Raw genomic sequence first — 14,091 nt, 5'->3', positions numbered from 1 at the left:
CAGAGTTAGGAGTCTCTCATGTTCTGTTTCCCTTTCTGACATTTCCCATTCATTTTGTCTCCTTTTCCCTTTATTCCCTTTCACGATTTTTATATTCCCCAAATGAATGAGACCATAAAGTGTTTGTCCTTCTCCGATTGACTTATTTCACTCAGCATAATACCCTCCAGTTCCATCCACGTCAAAGCAAATGGTGGATATTTGTCATTTCTAATGGCTGAGTAATATTCCATTGTATACATAGACCACATCTTCTCTATCCATTCATATTTCGATGGACACCGAGGCTCCTTCCACAGTTTGGCTATTGTGGACATTGCTGCTAGAAACATCAGGGTGCAGGTGTCCTGGCGTTTCATTGCATCTGTATCTTTGGGGTAAATCCCCAGCAGTGCAATTGCTGGGTCATAGGGCAGGTCTATTTTTAACTCTTTGAGGAACCTCCACACAGTTTTCCAGAGTGGCTGCACCATTTCACATTCCCACCAACAGTGAAGGAGGGTACCCCTTTCTCCACATCCTCTCCAACATTTGTAGTTTCCTGCCTTGTTAATTTTCCCCATTCTCATTGGTGTGAAGTGGTATCTCATTGTGGTTTTGATTTGTATTTCCCTGATGGCAAGTTATATGAAGCATTTTCTCATGTGCTTTTTGGCCATTGCTAGGTCTTCCTCTGTGAGATTTCTGTTCATGTCTTTTTCCCATTTCAGGATTGGATTGTTTGTTTCTTTGCTGTTGAGTTTAATAAGTTCTTTATAGATCTTCGATACTAGCCCTTTATCTGATAGGTCATTTGCAAATATCTTCTCCCGTTCTGTAGGTTGTCTTTGAGTTTTGTTGACTGTATCTTTTGCTGTGCAAAAGCTTAAAGCTTATCTTGATGAAGTCCCAATAGTTCATTTTTGCTTTGGTTTCCCTTGCTTTCAGGGATGTATCTTGCAAGAAGTTACTGTGGCCAAGTTAAAAAGGGTGTTGCCTGTGATCTCCTCTAGGATTTTGATGGAATTTTGTCTCACATTTAGATCCTTCATCCATTTTGAGTTTATCTTTGTGTATAGTGCAAGAGAGTGCTCTAGTTTCATTCTTCTGCATGTGGATGTCCAATTTTCCCAGCACCATTTATTGAAGAGACTGTCTTTTTTTTCCAGTGGATAGTCTTTCCTCCTTTGTTGAATATTAATTCACCATAAAGTTGAGGGTCCACTTCTGGATTCTCTATTCTGTTCCATTGATTTATGTGTCTGTTTTTGTGCCAGGACCACACTGTCTTGAGGACCACAGCTTTGTAGTACAAACTAAAATCTGGCATTGTGATGCCCCCAGCTATGGTTTTCTTTTTTAAAATTCCCCTGGCTATTCGGGGTCTTTTATGATTCCACACAAATCTTCAGATAATTTGTTCCAACTCTCTGAAGAAAGTCCATGGTATTTTGATAGGGATTGCATTAAATGTGTGAATTTCCCTGGGTACAATTGACATTTTCACAATATTAATACTTCCAATCCCTGAGCATGGAATATTTTTCCATCTCTTTGTGTCTTCCTCAATTTCTTTCAGAAGTGTTCTATAGTTTTTAGGGTATAGATCCTTTACCTCTTTGGTTAGGTTTATTCCTAGGTATCTTATGCTTTTGGGTGCAATTGTCAATGGGATGGACTCCTTAATTTATCTTTCTTCAGTCTCATTGTTAGTGTACAGAAATGCCACTGACTTCTGGGCATTGATTTTGTATCCTGTCACACTGCCGAATTGCTGTATGAGTTCTAGCAATCTTGGGGTGGAGTTTTGGGGTTTTCTATGTAGAGTATCATGTAATCTGCGAAGAGGGAGAGTTTGACTTCTTTGCCAATTTGAATGCCTTTTATTTCTTTTTGTTGTCTGATTGCTGAGGCTAGGACTTCCAGTAGTATGTCGAATAGCAGTGGGGAGAGTGGACATCCCTGTCTTGTTCCTGATCTTAGGGGAAAGGCTCCCAGTGCTTCCCCATTGAAAATGATATTTGCTGTGGGCTTTTCGTAGATGGCTTTTAAGATTTTGAGGAATGTTCCCTCTATCCCTACACTCTGAAGAGTTTTGATCAGGAATGGATGCTGTATTTTGTCAAATGCTTTCACTGCATCTATTGAGTGGATGCTATGGTTCTTGTTTTTTCTCTTGCTGATATGATGAATCAGATTGATTGTTTTACGAGTGTTGAACCAGCCTTGCATTCCGGGGCTAAATCCTACTTGGTCATGGTGAATAATCTTCTTAATTTATTGTTGGATCCTATTGGCTAGTATCTTGTTGAGAATTTTTGCATCCATGTTCATCAGGGATATTGGTATATAATTCTCCTTTTTTTTTGGTTGGGTCTTTGTCTGGTTTTGGAATTAAGGTGATGCTGGCCTCATAGAACGAGTTTGGAAGTATTCCATCTCTTTTTGTCTTTCCGAGCAGCTTCAGTAAAATAGGTATGGTTTTTTCTTTAAACGTTTGATAGAATTCCCCAGGGAAGCCTTCTGGCCCTGGACTTTTGTGCCTTGGGAGGTTGGATGACTGCTTCAATTTCCTCCCTGGTTATTGGCCTGGTCAGGTTTTCTATTTCTTCCAGTTCAAGTTTGGTAGTTTGTGGTTTTCCATAAATGAGTCCATTTCTTCTAGATTGCCTAATTTATTGGTGTATAGCTCCTCATAATATGTTTTTAAAATCGTTTGTATTTCCTTAGTGTGGGTAGTGATCTCTCCTTCCTCATTCACAATTTTATTAATGTGAGTCTTCTCTCTCTTCTTTTTAGTAAGGGTGGCTAATGGTTTATCTACATTATTAATTCTTTCAAAGAACCAACTCCTGGTTTTGTTGATCTGTTCCACATTTCTTCTGGTCTCCATTTCATTGAGTTCTGCTCGAATCTTTATTAACTCTCTTCTTCTGCTGGGTTAGGATCTATTTGCTGTTTTTTCTCTAGTTCCTTTAGGTGTAAGGTTAGCTTTTGTATTTGAGTTCTTTCCAGTTTTTGGATGGCTGCTTGTAGTACGATGTATTTCCCCCTGAGTACTGCTTTTGCTGTATTCCAAAGATTTTGAATGGTTGCATCTTCATTCTCATTAGTTTCCATGAATTAACTCAGTGTTTTTAATTATTACAAATTTATTTTAGTCTTGATTTCCACTTTATGATGTTTTGGCTCTGATAAAGCTATTTCTCCCACCATATTCTTTTCTTCAACTTTATCATGACTATCCTTGACCCTTTGAATTTCTATACAAATTTTTGTTGTTGTTCTTGTTAGAATTTTTTTATTATTATTCTGAGAAAGAACCCCCAAAACAAAAAAAAATTTCCAGCCACACACATGAGTGGTATGGGTAGGGGCATGTGTCCGGCCAGCCAGTCCCAACCCCTAGTTCATGTGGTTTGGGCATTTGTAAGGGGTGTGGGGAATGACCCCCAAAAATGGTGTGTGTGTGTGTGTGTGTGTGTGTATAGGAAGGAGAGGGGTGCAAAAGCAGTGAGGAGGGGTGGGGGGAAGGAAGTGATGATGTCAGTACTGTGAATGCTGCACGTGGGAAGACATTCCATAACATTTCTCATTGTACATACCACCAGGGACACTTTCTTTGCCCATTAGCAGGACTAGCATCTTGATAGTCATGGTGACAGCGATGCTGATGGTGGAAGCTCTACCGGTACTCTTGATATGAAGATCTATGGTAAATACACCATCCTGTAGTAGTGAGACCTGGATAACAAAACACTTTTAGCCTCCAAGTGTTAGCCTATTCATTAAAAAACTTGCCTGGTCTTTGCCAACCAGGACACCAACCTCTGCTGGTGTGATGTTGGTGATGGTTTTCTCAGGGACTATGGCCCAGATCGAGGTCCAGTTCTTATAGCTCACAATGGCCATGTTCTGACAGGTCCTGACTGCTGTGAGGTTATCTGTGTAGGCTTTCTACCAGCCATGGCACTGATACTGAGGCTGCTCTCAGTGCTGTTTCTCAGGCTGACACAGGCTGGGCTGGGGGCCTCAGACTGGTGGGCAAGGTAAGGGAGAAAGCTCCGAGCACGTTGTGCTGCCTTCAGGACCACAGCTCTGCTAGCTGTGCAGCAGCCCTTGCATAACCACTTTTCCCATACAAATTTTAAAATCAGCTTACCGAGTTCTACTTAAGAAAAATTTGTGGAGGTCACCTGGGTAGCTCAGTAGTTGAGTGCCTGCCTTTGGCTCAGGTCCTGATCCTGGGATCATGGGTTCAGGTCCCCACCCGGCTCCCTGCAGGAGAGCCTGCTTCTCCTCCCTGTGCTTATGTCTCTGCCTCTCTCTGTGTGTCTCTCATGAGTAAAGAAACAAAATCTAAAAAAATATATATTGGGAATTTGACTGTGATCATATTTAACCTATAAATCAAATTTGTATAGATAATTTCTTTGATTATTAGGCCTTCTAATCTGTGAATATTGTACATCTCTCATTTATTTATATCTTCTTTAATAATGCATGTTGAAGTATTCTAATTTTTCTAATTTTCTGTTGCTCATTTTCTACTTAGATGTTTTTGGACTATATAAAATGATACACTTTTAAGTTCATATTTTTGTTTGCATATAGAAAAGACAATAATTTTATATTAAACTTGTATCCAGTACATATCAGAAATCTAGTTTTTATCCTAATAGTTTTCAGATTTTATTTATTTGAGAGAGAAAAAGCACAAGAAGAGGTAGGGGGAGATGGAAGAGAAGGAGAAGCAGACACTCCACTGATCAGGGAGCCAGAAGTAGGACTCATCCCAGGAACCTGGGATCATGACCCAAGGAGAAGGCAGATATGGACCCAACTGAACGACCCAGGTGTCCCTTAATAAGTTTTGTTAAAGATTTTATTTATTTGAGAAAGAGAGAATAAGCAGGAGTGAGGGGCAGTGGGAGAGGGAGAGAGAATCTCAAGCAGTCTCCCCAATGAGTGCAAGCCCCATGAGGGGCTCAATCGCAGACCCTGAGATCATGATCTGCGCCAAAATGAGGAATTCTGCACTTAACTGACTGAGCCACACAGGTACCTTTATCTTAATAGTTTATTTGAAGATTTACTTGAATTTACAGTCTGCAAAATTATATCTTCTGTACATAATAGTAGTTTTATTTATTTATAGTCATTTTAGCTATTATTTATTATATATATAATAATATATGTATTTATTTATGCTTTACTAAACTATCTAAAACAAATGGTACACTGTCAGATATAAATGGTTATAATAGCATTCTTGACTTCTGAGAAAATTGACTTAGAATTAAAAAACTAAAAACAACTAAAACAACTAAACAACTAAACAACTAAAAACAATTAAAGACATCTTTAAAAAGATTAATATTAACTGGGAAAACAGTGAGTTCCAAAATAATTAGGTTATGGAAATAGTTTGTGTGATAGCATCAAGTCCATGGCTTGTTTCATTACTTTTTTTAAGAAAAGATTTTATTTATTCATGAGAGACACACAGAGAGAGGGGCAAAGACTTAGGCAAAGGCAGAAGCAAGCTCCTCAAAGGGAGCCCGATGTGGGACTGGATCCCAGGACCTGGGGATCACACCCTGAGCCAAAGCCAGATGCTCAACCACTCAGCCACCCAGACGTTTCCATGACTTGTTTCATTATTGATGGACTCTTTACTAACTCTGAAGTGTTTTTACTACTAACTTTATTTTTACTGTTTTGAATTAGCCTCAGTTTTACTTGTGTATGTTAAATTTTCTTAATTTTATATAGTACTGAATCTTTTCAAAAAGAATTTGGCTTCTTTTTTTATATGAATTTATTTTTTATTGGTGTTCAATTTGCCAACATATAGAATAACACCCAGTGCTCATCCTATCAAGTGCCCCCCCCCCTCAGTGCCCGTCACCCAGTCACCCCCACCCCCTGCCCACCTCCCCTTCCACCATCCTTAGTTCGTTTCCCAGAGTTAGGAGTCTCTCATGTTCTGTCTCCCTCCCTGATATTTCCCACTCATTTTTTCTCCTTTCCCCTTTATTCCCTGTCACTGTTTTTTATATTCCCCAAACGAATGAGACCATATAATGTTTGTCCTTTATATTGGTGCATTTTCATAGAATACACTAATGTGGTCTATGTAGATATTCTTGGATGTACATAGGTATATAGCAACATAGTAACAACAGGCTACCTTAGGTAGGCTTCCTTAGTCATCAAGAATGATTTAATGTTCTGGAGGAAGGTAGGGATATATATAAGTATTCAGAAGAGCAGGGCTTGGAAATTCCTTCAGGATGAAATTGTAGTCACAGATGCATTTCTGTTCTGATCATCTGTCCAACACTAATACTGTAAGATAGGGGAAAGAAAAGAAAAACCTCACTATATAAAGTTTTAATTTCTGAAAGTATGACAATTTTGAGAAGGGCATATAGACTTAGCATTTGATTTGAGTACATATGCAAATTATTTAGATAGTTCCTTATCTCCCTATGAGAGTAATTTTATAGTGGGACTTTCTAGCCCATACTTAATATTGGGACAGTGAAGATGATTTGGCATGTACCAAAGACAAAAATACATAGATTCAAGTTTACTGGTGTAGGTTTAAACTTGAGAAAAAAATATACATGCATTATTGGTCATACTCACATTTTTGTGAATTCCTCAGTTGCTAAAGGATAATTATCTCCGTCCTCTAAATGACCCAAGGTTTTTGCTAATAGATAAGAGAAACTATATCGTAGTTTTAAATAGTTCAAGGAGCTAAAAGCACTGTGATTGATTTACCCTAGGCTACAACTTAACAAAAAATCTGAATTTAATCATACACTGTGTTTGTTGTCAAACACACTATCAAGAGAGAATGAATGATCTACAGGTCAAGACTACATACATGCTATCATGGTTAGTGATAAAAAATGCATTATATTTAAATTTTTTAAATATAAAAGGAAACTTGGAGATGTGCTTTTCAAAAAAAAATTTTAAGACTTTATTCACGAGAGATACAGAGAGAGAGAGAGAGAGGCAGAGACATAGAGGCAGGAGAAGTAGGCTACATGCAGGGAATCCGATGTGGGACTGCATCCCAGGACTCTGGGATCATGCCCTGAGCTGAAAGCATCCCAATACTTTTCAAAATTAAAAGGGGAAAAGATTGCCAGTAGTTTACATTTACTGAAGTGATTTTCCCTATCACTAATAAAAATTTGAGAATAGGGAATACATAAATAAAATCTTTAAAAATTTTGAGAGTAGAATATAGTTCAGAAATAGACATATACAGATGAAAGAAAAGAAAAATGATGTGTCCTGTTACTTAACTACTAAACTTTCCTTTAGATAGATTAAAAGTAATTGCCAAAGTATTTTGCTTAATTTGCAGCAAATATAACTTTTGTCTCAGTTTTTGCCATTCCTATAAATAGATTCAGTACATGCTTGTACTATGAGTAGTTGCTCTGTTGGTTAAACAATTCATTTTAGAAGTAACTGTAGATACCTATTGAGACTAACATCTACATTAGCATTATTCTCAAGTGTCTTTTTGCTATTTGATTTTTGAGACAGATTATATAAAATATGTTTCCTTTCATATTGTGTGAAAACAAACTATTTCTTTCAATAATGGTTTTTCCGTGACACTTCTATTCTGTTCCAAATACACTTAATTTGGTAAAGCCTTTAATTTTTCACTTCTTTTCACTTGCGGATATAAGTTGGTAAATGCTGAAGCTATATAAGGAAGTCAGAAAATATTGGTAATTATCCCTGTTCCTATAACTGGTTCAAGTGTTGCACTAACTTTCACTAGACAACTGTGATAATCCTCCCTCTTCCCAAACACAAACACATATATATATATACACACACCCACACAGCCATACACACACCCACATGCATGTGTGCACAAACATGATTATTTGGCCTAAATAAACAAATAGATATTTGGTATAATTTGGTTGCCAACATAGAAGAAAGTTTAAGATCAAAGTAAACCTGTGAATTCTAGGTTGGTGGATGATAATTTCATTTGAGTCTCTCCCTCTTTTCTGGATATTATCCTCCATTCTTTTTTTTTTTTTTTTAGATTTTATTTATTTATTCATGACAGACACAGAGAGAGAGAGAGAGAGAGGCAGAGACAGGCAGAGAGAGAAGCAGGTTCCGTGCAGGAAGCCCGACGTGGGTCTTGATCCGGGGTCCCCAAGATCACACCCCGGGCTGAAGGCGGCACTAAACCGCTGGGCCGCAGGGGCTGCCCCCTCCATTTCTAACAACAACAACAACAACAATAATAATAATAGAAACAGTATGTGTGTTTTCAATAGCTCAGTTAACAAATAGGTACTGCACACCTTCTATGATCTCACCTCTGTAGTAGATGTAGCTATGTGAGAAAATCAAATAAGAGAAGGCCATATTTGAAGAAAAGTGAGCTTTTCTAGCATACAATAGTTAAACTTGCTAACATAAAGGAAATTTTTTTCTTGGAGATTTTGTTGTGGTATAAAATTGGGGTGTTCTCATTGCCCTAGGAGATTGATGAGACATGGAAATTACGCCAGAGATCTTTAATGAGGGATTGAAAATGAAATTTTCCAGCCTAAAGGGGGAACTGTACTTATAGGAGTTTTAGAATGGTAATCACTTGCTCAAAAGCAAATTTCCAAAATAGTTTTTAAAAAGCTTGATAAAATTAAACCTTGATTAGCAATAATTGAGAATGCTTGTTTTAACTGTAACCTCACTAACATTGACTTATTTTTTTCAGTGTTACTAATTTGATATGTGAAAATGGTATCTCAGTAAATTTGCATTTCTTAATAGTTACCTTGTATATTGTCATCTTTGCTGTACAATTGTTAGTTGCCTTTTTATTTTAAAATGATCTGTATATTTCCTCCAAAACTACTTTTGCCCACGTGCTCTTGTATTGATTTGTGTGATTTCCTTACACAGAATCAAAAATTATAACCGTTGATCTATCATAATTTGTGTGGATATTTCCATTTCTAGTTGCTTTTCAATTTTCACTTGGTTAAAAGAAATATAAGAATAAAATATTAATCTAGACAAAGTTATTGAGCTTTTTTATTTATTCCATTATATTTAAAGAATTTTTAAAGTTCACCAATTTTATCCACTATAGAACGATATCTACTCATTAAATAAAATTTGTAATATCCAAAAAATAAAAAAGTTAAAAAAAGACCACATTGTTCCAATTTTCAGATAGTCTCAAGTGTACTATAAATACTTTGTTGAATTTCTTTCAATTACTTTTTTGAACTCTGGAGAAAGGTTTTCATGTTGCTGTTGCTTGGATATTAGTAAAATGCATTCTTCTTTATGATATAATCATCACTATTTCTTGTCATGTTCCATTCTATCAAGTCATGAAGTTCATTTATTAAACAAATATTTGTTTACTGTCATTACATATCAGTCACTCTTTTAGGCATTGTAATGCCTTTAGTGGAAGTGGGGTGAGAAAAAACAATGGAATAAACATATTACATATTTTTACATGCTGTGAAGAAAAAATAAAGTAGGTTAAGCAAGAGGAATAAAGACTTAAGGAAGGAGGTGGGTTTCACAATTATAAACAGAGGGGTGAGAAAAGGCCTTTCTTATAGTGCTTTTTATTTGTGCTATTTTAATTGATAATTGAATAAATTGATAGAATAAGCTTTGCAAATATCTGGATAGAGAGCTCCAGGTGAAGGGATGGAGCAAGAACAAATGAACTGACATAAGAATGAGCTTGATATTTCTAAGAATACTGAAGTGACGGTGAGTGGTAGAGATGTGAGAGAGGGGAAGAAGAATATGATATTTCAACAGCAAGGTAAGGTCTTGGTAAGAAGTTTGAACTTCACTGAGTGTAAGAGGAATGGCCATTGGGCATTGAGAGCAAGGAAGTTACATAATCCAACTTATATTTATAAGGAATCACTCAATTAGTTTTTTTAAAAGATGTTATTTATTTATTCATGAAAGACATACAGAGAGAGAGGCAGAGGCACAGGCAGAGGGAGAAGCTGGCTCCATGCAGGGAGGCCGATGTGGGACTCGATTCCAGGACCCCAGAATCATGCCCTGAGCCAAAGGCAGATGCTCAATCACTGTGCCAGGCATCCCTCACTCAATCAGTTTTGTGGAGAATATAGTAAGAAATGGATAAGAGCAGGAAGATCTGTTAGGAGACTGATGAAATAATCTATGTGAGAGATGATGGTTATTCAGACTAAGCCATTGGCAATAAAAAGTGTTAAGGCATAAGATTTTGAGTATATTTTCAAGACTTAGCCATCATAATTTCCTGACATATTGAATGTGGGATGTGAGAAAAAGAAGAGAGTTAAGAATTACTCCAAGGTATTTGGCCAAGAAACACCAAGAAAGGAGCTGCTACTTACTGAGATGAAGAAGATACAAGGAGGAACAGAGTTAGAGGGTAAGGAGATTGAGTTTAGTTATTATAAAATTTTTGTAATAATAGTTTAAATAGTTTTCCTTTATTAAAGATATTCTACTTTAGGTATAAACTATTTAGAAAATATAAATAATGAAAAGATCCACAAAAATCACTTCTAATTTTATTAACAAAGAAAATTGCTTCTTTTCTTTTTTTTAAAGATTTTATTTATTTACTCATGAGGGGAGCAGAAAGAGAGGCAAGGACATAGGCAGAGGGAGAAGCAGGCTCCCTGTAGGGAGCCTGATGCAGGACTATACCCTAAGACACAGGGATCACGCCCTGAGCCAAAGGCAGACACTCAAACACTGAGCAACCCAGGTGTCCCAGAAAATGTTTTGATGTAACTGTATAGTCTTTACACACACACACACGCACACACACATACACACACACACAAATATAAATACAATATATACATTCACACATTGTTTATGTATATAACATTTTTCTTACTAAAATGGGATGCTTTTCATGGGATGATCATTTCAGATACTTAACATCTAGCATTTGTTTAGATTTTTTTTCCTATCCAGACATTTGGGGAAAAGATGAGCCACTTGTTCTATGTTCTAGCACTTGTTTGATTTGACTATTGTCATTACTGTTTACTTCTTTAACTTAATTTGTAACTTATTTTACTGAATTATATCAGTTAATAAGTTTTTATATCTTGCTTATTCCAAGTAGCTAACCTTGGGAAATACTTTCTAAGCCAAATTATCTAGATGAGTGTTTCTAGTTCAGGAATTGAAAAACTATAACTCACAGGACAAATCTGGGATGCCACCTTTTTATATATGGCCTGCAAGCTAAAAAATGCTTTTAATAGATGAACATACTGGGGAGGAGGGGCAAGATGGCGGCGGAGCAGGGTCTCCAAGTCACTTGTCCTCAACAAATTACCTAGAAAACCATCCAATCATCCTGAAAATCTACGAATTCGGCCTGAGATTTAAAGAGAGACCAGCTGGAACGCTCCAGTGAGAAGAGTTCGCGCTTCTATCAAGGTAGGAAGATGGGGAAAAAGAAATAAAGACACAAAAGGCCTCCAAGGGGGAGGGGCCCCGCGAGGAGCCGGGCTGAGGCCGGTGCGAGTGTCCCCAGGACAGGAGAGCCCCGGCCCGGAGGAGCAGGAGCTGCACCGACCTTCCTGGGGGAAAGGCCCCCCGGGGAATTGGAGCAGGATCCCCAGAAAGGCGGGGATGCCCTCGGGCTCCCTGGGGCAGTAACAGAGGAACTGCGCCCCGGAGAGTGCGCCGAGCTCCCTAAGGGCTGCAGCGCTCGGCGGGACCCGGAGCAGCTCGGAGGGGCTCGGGCGGCGGCTCCGCGGAGGGGGCTGCGCGGCTCCGGGAACAGCTCAGCGGCGGCGGCTCGGGCGGAGGAAGAAGCTCCGCGGAGGGGGCGGCGCGGCTCCGATAACAGCTCGGAGGGGCTCGGGCGGCGGCTCCGCGGAGGGGGCTGCACCGCCAGGAGCACGAATCCAACAGCGCAGGCCCCGGAGCACAGGGAGCCGGGACACAGCCCAGGATCCGGCCTCCCCCGGGACAGGCAGAGGCCGGGAGGGCCCAGGACAGCAAGGCCGCTCCTGCCTGGAGCTGAGCAGATCAGCGGCCCCGCCCGGGAGCCCCCAGGCCCTGCAGACGGAGAGCCCCGGAGCTACTGCGGGGGCTGACTCCAGGGTCCCAGAGCTGCCCCGGCCACTGCGGCTTCCTCCTGGGGCCTCACGGGGTGAACAACCCCCACTGAGCCCTGCACCAGGCAGGGGCAGAGCAGCTCCCCCAAGTGCTAACACCTGAGAATCAGCACAGCAGGCCCCTCCCCCAGAAGACCAGCGACACGGACCAGTTCCAAGGGAAGTCAAGGGACTTAAAGTACACAGAATCGGAAGATACTCCCCCGTGGTTTTTTTTTGTTTTTTGTTTTTGTTTTTGTTTTTGTTTTTTTTTGTTTTGTTTTGTGCTTTTTTTTTCTTTCTTCTTGATTTCTGATTGCTTCCCCCACCCCCCCTTTTTTTTTCTTTTTTCTCCTTTCTTTCTTTTTCTTTCTTTTTCTTCTCTTTTTCCCCTAATTTTTCTTCTTTCTCTTTTTTCTTTTTCTCTTTTATTTCCTTCTCTCTCTTTTTCTCCTTTTCCCAATACAACTTGTTTTTGGCCACTCTGCACTGAGCAAAATGACTAGAAGGAAAACCTCACCTCAAAAAAAAGAATCAGAAACAGCCCACTCTCCCACAGAGTTACAAAATATGGATTACAATTCAATGTCAGAAAGCCAATTCAGAAGCACTATTTTACAGCTACTGGTGGCTCTAGAAAAAACCATAAAGGACTCAAGAGACTTCATGACTGCAGAATTTAGATCCAATCAGGCAAAAATTAAAAATCAATTAAATGAGATGCAATCCAAGCTAGAAGTCCTAACGACGAGGCTTGACGAGGTGGAAGAACGAGTGAGTGACATAGAAGACAAGTTGATGGCAAAGAGGGAAACTGAGGAAAAAAGAGACAGGCAATTAAAAGACCATGAGGATAGATTAAGGGAAATAAATGATAGCCTGAGGAAGAAAAACCTACGTTTAATTGGGGTTCCTGAGGGCGCCGAAAGGGACAGAGGGCCAGAATATGTATTTGAACAAATCCTAGCTGAAAACTTTCCGAATCTGGGAAGGGAAACAGGCATTCAGATCCAGGAAATAGAGAGATCCCCCCCTAAAATCAACAAAAACCGTTCAACACCTCGACATTTAATAGTGAAGCTTGCAAATTCCAAAGATAAGGAGAAGATCCTTAAAGCAGCAAGAGAAAAAAAGTCCCTGACTTTTATGGGGAGGAATATTAGGGTAACAGCAGACCTCTCCACAGAGACCTGGCAGGCCAGAAAGGGCTGGCAGGATATATTCAGGGTCCTAAATGAAAAGAACATGCAACCAAGAATACTTTACCCAGCAAGGCTTTCATTCAAAATGGAAGGAGAGATAAAGAGCTTCCAAGACAGGCAGCAACTGAAAGAATATGTAACCTCCAAACCAGCTCTGCAAGAAATTTTAAGGGGGACTCTTAAAATTCCCCTTTAAGAAGAAGTTCAGTGGAACAATCCACAAAAACAAGGACTGAATAGATATGATGACACTAAACTCATATCTATCAATAGTAACTCTGAATGTGAACGGGCTTAATGACCCCATCAAAAGGCGCAGGGTTTCAGACTGGATAAAAAAGCAGGACCCATCTATTTGCTGTCTACAAGAGACTCATTTTAGACAGAAGGACACCTACAACCTGAAAATAAAAGGTTGGAGAACCATTTACCATTCAAATGGTCCTCAAAAGAAAGCAGGGGTTGCCATCCTTATATCAGATAAATTAAAATTTACCCCGAAGACTATAGTGAGAGATGAAGAGGGACACTATCTCATACTCAAAGGATCTATCCAACAAGAGGACTTAACAATCCTCAATATATATGCCCCGAATGTGGGAGCTGACAAATATTTAAACCAATTAATAACCAAACTCAAGAAATACCTTGATAATAATACACTTATACTTGGTGACTTCAATCTAGCTCTTTCTACCCTGGATAGGTCTTCTAAGCACAACATCTCCAAAGAAACGAGAGCTTTAAAT

The 14,091-nt window shown here is 39.1% G+C and overlaps 1 pseudogene; it reads right to left on the bottom strand.

Moving 5' to 3' along the window:
- Positions 1–200: 200 nt before the first annotated feature.
- LOC112933611 (profilin-1 pseudogene) lies at positions 201–8,833 on the bottom strand (annotated as a pseudogene).
- Positions 8,834–14,091: the final 5,258 nt, after the last annotated feature.

The sequence above is a fragment of the Vulpes vulpes genome, chromosome X (assembly GCF_048418805.1).
Source record: "Vulpes vulpes isolate BD-2025 chromosome X, VulVul3, whole genome shotgun sequence".
In the NCBI taxonomy this organism is placed as follows: Eukaryota; Metazoa; Chordata; class Mammalia; order Carnivora; family Canidae; genus Vulpes; species Vulpes vulpes.
Note: the sequence above shows the minus strand (reverse complement) of the source record. Positions and strands in the feature narration are given on the sequence as shown.